Genomic DNA, 7,596 nt, shown 5'->3' with positions numbered 1-7,596 from the left:
TTCTCAGCAGAGAAACCTATCCTTGGCAAAGATATCTGTCAGGAACCAAAGGGAAATCACAATGATTTTAGATGGAAGGAAACTATGTTACAAAAATCTATCCTGAAAGATCTGCTCTGGCAGTCTGTTTTGTTTTTTAATCAGGAAGGAAACAAGAAAAGAGGGAACTCTGGGAGAGGAGGGTGACTCATGGCAAGAGGGCTTGCCTAGCATGTGCAAGACCCTAGGTTTCATCCTCAGCATCATTAAAGCAAATAAATAAGTAAATAAATAAAGGAGGAGCTTCAGAGTATTGGGAAGAGGAAAGAACACAGTAAATAATGTTATAGATAAATACAGCAGGCTTTCCTTCACTCTTAATCAGGTTATCTCAATTTTAGTGGTTGAAGCAAAAACCCTAACACTCCTAGAGGACGAATTCTGTCGTAAGTCAGGGAGGGTAAATGAAAGGTGCCGATGTCCACATTTCCACTGTTGCCACCCAGGCAGCTGAATTTCATGTAATTACCAAGTTCAGTTGAGAATTCCAGCCCCCTTGGTAGTGGATGCTGATGCTAACAGCCAACCGGGGCAGGCCCTTTGCCAAGGGACAGCAGTCCAAGTCCTGAGTTCACTGGGTCCATTTGACATCATTCCAGAGGTGGTGATAGGTGCAGGGCAGGAAGTCTGCCCCCTCCACGTGGTCTTCATCAGGGCTGGTATGGGTAAAGCTACAGAATCTTCTGCATTTAGATACAATAGAGGAGTTATTATCTAAAACTCCTTTGTCTTGTGAGCTTCCTGTTTCTTGATCCTTCACCTAGAAAGGGTAGGTTTTGTTGAAGCTGTTTTTGTCTTAGACATTGGTGCTCCGGGGTTTCCAGCTTTTTCTGTCTCAGTCCTGGGATAGAGGAGGCCAACAGGGCTCTCCAAGCGCTCACTCCTTTGCAGTCCCTCAGATCCCAAGGACTCTCCCTGCTCCTCCTTCCCACCTCTCAAAATCTGCTTATGGTTGTTGTATCTGTAACCTCTGGGACTTTCAGGTTTACTTTGTGGGAGGAATAGAGAAAAGTATGTCTATTTCCTCTTCCCCAAGAAGTTCTACTTGCTGTTATTTCAAAATGAGAACATCATAATTCATTATTTCCAAATCTCCAACCAATTCCCTAAAATATATCCAAAACACAATGATATGGCTATATAAGCGACAAACTCTCATTTGGATCAGAGATTACCTAGGGCATCACATAATCAAGCCCCTCATTAGGAAATGGTTGCTATAGTTCTGCGGCTGGGGATAGGAGTGGTCAGAGGGATGGGCTCCAAAGGGGCATAAGGATAGTTGGGAGTGACGGGTGTGTTCTTTGGTAATAGTTTTCCAGGGGTATCTGTCTACCTGTCTGAGTAAATTGAATTGCATATGTTGAATGGATTCAGGTTATTACACATGAGTTATATTCCAAAAGGTGATTAAAAAGAGAAAGCAAGGGCCGGCAAGATAGCTCAGCAGACTAAGCACTTGCTTAGGCAAGTGTAAGGACTGGGGTTCAATCCCCGGTACCACATGCTTTGCTGGCCCTGCCCCCAGGGCGTGCTGAGCCTGTGATGGAGTCTGGGTGTGGTGGTTCACACCTGTCATCCCAGCTGCTAGGGAGGCTGAAAACAGGAGGATCACTATGAGTCTGAACTGTGTAGTGAGAGCCTGTACCAAATAAAATAAAATAAAATAAAATAAACTATGGCTTTGTTCATAGTGAGGTAGGTTGCCTTAGCAGTGGTGACCTAGGAGATCCATGTCTCTTTTGTTGAAAATCAGAAGTGCTTCTCTGACTGAGATCTTTGTGTTTTACAGGGAGAGCAGAGCGTCAGAATTAATCTACATATAAAGTGCCTGCTTAGGTAGATGCAGGGGCTGGGAGTTCGATCCCCGGGCCTGCCGTGCCAGCCCCACCCCTGGGGCATGCTGAGATGGTGATGGAGACTGGGCATGGTGGTGCACACCCGTAATCCCAGCATGTGGGAGGCTGTAAACAGGAGGATCACTACGAGTCCGATCTACGCAATGTGACCCTGTAGACCCTGTCCTAAAATAAAAATAAGTAAATAAATAAATAAACTGAATTGATCTAGGTAGCATGTTGTTTACAATGTTGGATTGAGTTTTTGAGACACAAAGATAATATTGTATGAAGTTTGGGCATGAAAAGACAGGCATGCCCCTGGGAAATGCTAATCAGTACGTGTTCTGCCTACGGGAGCGCATAAATTGCTAATCTGCAGCAAGGCCTCCCGAGGGAGGTGTTACTGTGTGTGCCTCTCCCCACACAGGCAGGCTTCTAATTGGGTAAAAATAAAGTGAAGCTATTAACAAGATGCATGCTATGTCGCATCTCGTAACAGTGCAGAGTGTGGTTGCTTCATTACGCCCAATGGAGTTGTGTGAACATTTACATATTAAAATATGCGTTTTCATATAAATCTGCTCTTTGTTCTCTCTTATATTATATACAGAGAACTATATTGCTTCTCTATTACTAGGTAAATTATATTACGAGTGAATTTCATTTCAGAATTATTATATCACTTCTCGGTCTTTTGGCTAAGATCAAATGTAGTATATGGGGTTTTTTAAAAAAAAATTTTTTTTATTTGTTGTTTGATTGATTGATTGATTGACTTGGTACAGAGTCTCCCTACGCAGCTTGGACTGGTAGTGATCTTCCTGTCTCAGCCTCTGCAGTGTTGGGATGACAGGCATGTGCACACCCGGTTTAAGTGGCCATCACAACAGCAAGGCATGCGGTACCGGGGATCGAACCCGAGTCCTTGCACTTTCCAGGCAGGTGCTTAGACCACCAAGCTACCTCCTCAGCCCCTATCTGTCCTTATATTACCTGTGAATTTTATTTCAGCCTTATAAAGGTGGCATAATGAATCATTTGTTACTGAAAGATGCTAACCCACTGATGAAGCCAGCCCTGAAGATGTGTACATCTCAAGCTCATAACTTTACTCCAATCTTGACACCTTAGACTGAGAGTTTAAAATTAAACTTAAGTCCAATTCTTCCAGTAATGATCCAGTAAGCACAATTTTAGAAGCTAATTTCGGTCAATAGATACTGGCTTCACAACTGGAAGTACCCTGCCTGACCCACACAATTCCAAAGGTCTCTTGGTTTTGGCTTCCGTGGCTTCCTTCTGTCATGGCTGAGTCAAGGCTGCAAGTCCTTTGAAAGGAAAGCCTGCATCTCCCCCAGACACCCCACTGTATCTAGGAGAGCAAGCACGGTGAGGACTTCAGCTTATTGACGATCATTTTTTAAAAACGTATTTGGTTGGTACAGGGTCTCACTAAGCAGCTCAGACTCCTGGTGATCCTCCTGTTTTCAGCCTCCCCACTGCTGGGACTACAGGTGCACACCACTATGCCCCAGACTCTGGCTGGCTCAGCGCACCCTGGGGGTGGGGCTGGCATGGCATGTGGTGCTAGGGACGGAACCACAGTCCCTGCATTTGCCTAAGCAGGCACTTAGTCCACTGAGCTATCTTGCTGGCCCCAGCGATCTTGAATGTGCTCCAGACCGCAGCCACTTTTGTTTTCAATGACCTCTGTCCTGTGCCCACCTATACGGGGATGACGCTCTGCACCTCTCAGGGGTGACCCCCTTGAATGCTCATAGCAACCTTGCTCCACCAGCATTATCAAGTCCTGCTCTTACACATATGGAAAAGGAGTTGCCAGGATTATTTGAGGCAAGGAGGAGAAGTCAAATTCCAAGCCTGGACCTGCTTGACTGACAGCCCAGGTGCCATCACTACCATCCCCTCTGCTTGACAGATGATGCCGAGTATAGTTTATTTTTTTCTTAGAAATTGTTTTATTTTTCATCAGCCTCATTCCCATTTTGCTTAAGCATTGGCAGAACAGCTCAAGACCACTCGGTAGTGGTTCCTGCCCACTCAGTGGCCTGCGTGGTAGGGGCTGCAGACCAATCTTCTGTGGCCGGCTGAGCACTCCAGTCTTCAGTAGGAAACTGCTGAATGGGCACAGAGGGCACCTGCATGCCCTCGGACCAGTCCGCGACCTCAGGCTGAGCAGCAGTGAACTCTGGAGCTGGTGCACTCCATTCTCCCTGAAATTCCTCCTTGGTCACAGCCTTTTCAGCAGCAGCTTGCTCTTCTATTTCAATCTCTTCAGGATCCTGGTAGTAGAGATCAGGCATGACTTCCCATGGGTGTTCACGGGAGATGGTGCCACGCATGTGCAGCACTTCCCGGGCCAGCATCCACCATCAGACCCACAGAGTGAGCTCCCTTAATGTTGCACTGGATGGCAATGTCCACATAGCGCAGAGGAGAATCCATGTTGCACAGAGCAATGGTTGGCAGATTGACATAAGATGCCTCCGTTAGGGGCTGGTGGTCAGCCCTCGGGTCAGTAACCACCAGAAGACGTGGCTCTTCTGGTGGTTACTGATGGGGATCTCGGAAGGCTGCCTGGATCTGGTTAGTAAAGGTTCCGGGCATGAAGCAGCCAGTGAGAGGAGTAGCTCCAGTGGCAGCAGCAAACTTCAGCAGAGCCCGCTGGCAGGTGCTCCTGGAGGACATGATGCTGTCGGCGGGGTTTTCAGTGGCCACTATGGCTGGAGCTGCCAGAAGGAGCTTCTCCCAAGTCCACTTCAGATTTATGGTGTAGATTCCATCACTTTTCCTTTTATAGATATACTGCTCCATCTGGAAATCCAGGTTGGTGCCACCTACGTGGGTTCCTGAAGCAAAGAACTTGAGGACGTCCTCCTCCTTCATTTGCAGGATATCAAGGGCTCCGGACATTGTGAAGTTTCCCTTTAAGTTATGATGGGAATCAAGAATAACGCCCTATGGACCCTGCCTGGGCAGCACGGAAAGCCTGAGCATAGTTAAATATGCAGTGAGATGCATGAGTCACTTTGCCTTTTGGAACCTCAGTTTATCCATATGTAAAATGGGGTCACAGGAATAGTTTTTATTGTGGGGTGGGTGTGAAGATAGTTAATGTGTGTTCCTCCTGTCCCTTCCTAGGGACAAATTGTGGTTTTGTAAATGGCCTTGGGTGATTTACAAAATGGTCACTTCTCACTTGGACCTTGGGTGTATTTTTTTTGGTTTTTTTTTCAGAACCAGGGATTGAACTCAGGCCCTTGCGCTTGCCAGGGAAGCGTCTATTCCACTGAGCCATCTCCCCAGCCCCCTTGGGTGTATTTTAATTATCCTAAAATCAAAATTGTACTTAAGAAAAGTAAAATGAAGCTGGACCCCCACCACACACACACACAATGTGGGGAAAAGACCACCCAGGCATGATGGGGGGACCAGATTGTGGTCTCTAAGCAGATGGTATCTCCTGGTAACTTGATTTTATTGCTCCAAAGTCCCTCAGATCTGGTCCCCAAGGAGGAAAGGAAGAGCCCTCAACTGCAGCAACCACTTGATTCCACCCTACTTGCCTCAGAGTCAAACCCTGCAGTGTTTGCTGTACCTGCCTCTGGCCTGTGGTCAAGCCTTGATTGTAGCTGACAGCCTGTGCTCTTGTGTGGTAGCCACTCCTTCCCTTCCTTCCTCACAGTGATGGAAGATGTTGGAACCACTTCAGCCACTTCAGATTGACCTAGCTGGATTGCAGTTGTCCACTGAGTGGCCTTGTGGTTGTCCACTGAGTGATCTTGCGGCTGTCCACTGAGTGGTCTTGTGGTTGTCTCTTTATGGAAAGGTTTAGAGGGAGGAAAACTTTTATTTCAGGAGAACACTTGCCCTCTGAAAGAATCCTGAAGCCTGATCACACATCTGCCCATCTTGTAACCCTGAGTGCGTGCTTCAGATAGTCAAAGAAGTGAGTAAGTAATAGCAGAGGTAAAACTCCAATGTAGGAACTGAGCAGCCTTGTGAGTGGCAGAGGGGCAGAGATGATGTGTCTGCAGCTCAGTGGGTCGCAGTCCCAGGTGCACACAATGTCACCTGGGCAGCGCTCACCACTCCCAGGCCACATACTCAGATTCTCTGTGTCAGGCTTGGATGTCAGCATCATAAGCCTCTTTGATGTGCAGCAAAAATCAACAACTGCTGCGTAACTGAAGCTGGTAACTGGCTTGCCCGTAGAGACTCTTTCTGCCTTTTTGGGATAAGAGGATGCATATGTGGAAAAGTCAAATGGAAAAACATTTCAACCCACTTCGTGTCAAAACCCTCTTCTCTCTACTCTGGACCATGTTGGTTTGGGTGTTCACCCAAAAGTTCATGACAGAAACTGCTGTTCTGTCTCCTGGACTGCAGCAACCTACAGGCTACCAGCCCTGCCGTGACATACAGCAGGGAAGGTGACTGACGAGGCTGAGCTTATGAAGAAGGCTTTGGGCAAGGGTTATAAGGACCACCCTTGTTCTTGTGACAAAGACAGTGTGGGACAACTCACCAGTTCAGATGCATTGGGTGATCAGGGAGCGCGTCTTAAAGACACAGCCCAAATCCAGCTTTCTTTGGGTGTTTGTGACTGACCCCTTGTCTTAGTTTCTCACTGCCGAAACAGTACCCAATATTCACGACTATAAAGAGGAAAGGTTTGCTTTGGCTCACAGTTCTGGCTTGCAGAGGGTTCGGTCCATAGCCAGCTGGCTCCAAGGCAGGGGAGGATGGCAGAGGAGAAACAGCTCATGGCCTGGTGGCAGGAACACACAGACGGATGGACAGAAGAACAGACAGACAGACAGATGGAAGAACAGACAGATGGACAGATGGACCCTTCTGGCCACACCTCCAGTGATCCACCTCCTCTTGGAGGTGTCACCTCTTAATATCACATCTAGCTGTAAACACACCGGTGGACTAATCCACTAAGAAGTGTCACACCCCATGATCCAATCACTTCCCCAAAGCTCCATCTATGATCAATGAGATTTTGGAGGACATTTATTTATTTATTTATTTAGGAACCAGGGATTGAACTCAGATCCTTGCGTTTGCCAGTCAAGTGCTTATCCTACTGAGCCATCTCCCCAGTCCTCATTTATTTAATTTCAAGACACAGTCTTGCGATGTAGTTCAGGCTGGTTGTGAGCTCACTATGTAGCCCAGGCAGGCCTCAAACTCACAGCAATCCTCCTGTCTCAGCCTCCCAAGTTCTGGGATTATAGGCATGTACCACCATGCCTGGTTTGGGGACATTTTAGCTATGAGCCCCAAAACCTATACTTCTGATATCATCTTATTCCTTGGAGCTGGCATGTAAGCCTTCCTCCAGCATACCCTGGTCCTGAGTCAGAGCCCATCCATGTGAACTGAAACTCCTCACTCAACCCTACTGTGAAGGCACCTTCACCTGGGACACTGGGGCGGCTCTACATGTTGGGTTCTCTGCGCTGCTCACTGCTCGAAGATGCTGGAAGCCCTCCTTTTGTGCCCTGGCTCTCCACATTTCTGACCATTGCCCTTGGGCCATGGATCTCCCTATATCTGGCCCTTGAATGAGTCCCTGATTGTGTTTACTTACTCATTGGTCCAACCATTCACTTCTACTCCCTAGCCTCCACTCACCCACCCATGTCTCTCTCTCTCTCTCTCTCTCTCTCTCTCTCTCTCTCTC

The 7,596-nt window shown here is 47.4% G+C and overlaps 2 pseudogenes; one reads left to right on the top strand and one right to left on the bottom strand.

The window, feature by feature from the left end:
• The first annotated feature begins 2,558 nt into the window (after positions 1–2,558).
• Positions 2,559–2,720, top strand: LOC111815790 (annotated as a pseudogene).
• A 1,190-nt stretch (positions 2,721–3,910) lies between these two features.
• Positions 3,911–4,814, bottom strand: LOC101583070 (annotated as a pseudogene).
• Between the last annotated feature and the right edge of the window lie 2,782 nt (positions 4,815–7,596).

This window comes from Octodon degus, unplaced genomic scaffold (assembly GCF_000260255.1).
Source record: "Octodon degus isolate 3935 unplaced genomic scaffold, OctDeg1.0 scaffold00021, whole genome shotgun sequence".
Lineage (NCBI taxonomy): Eukaryota > Metazoa > Chordata > Mammalia > Rodentia > Octodontidae > Octodon > Octodon degus.
The sequence above is the reverse complement of the archived record's forward strand: the minus strand, read 5'-3'. Positions and strand labels throughout refer to the sequence as shown.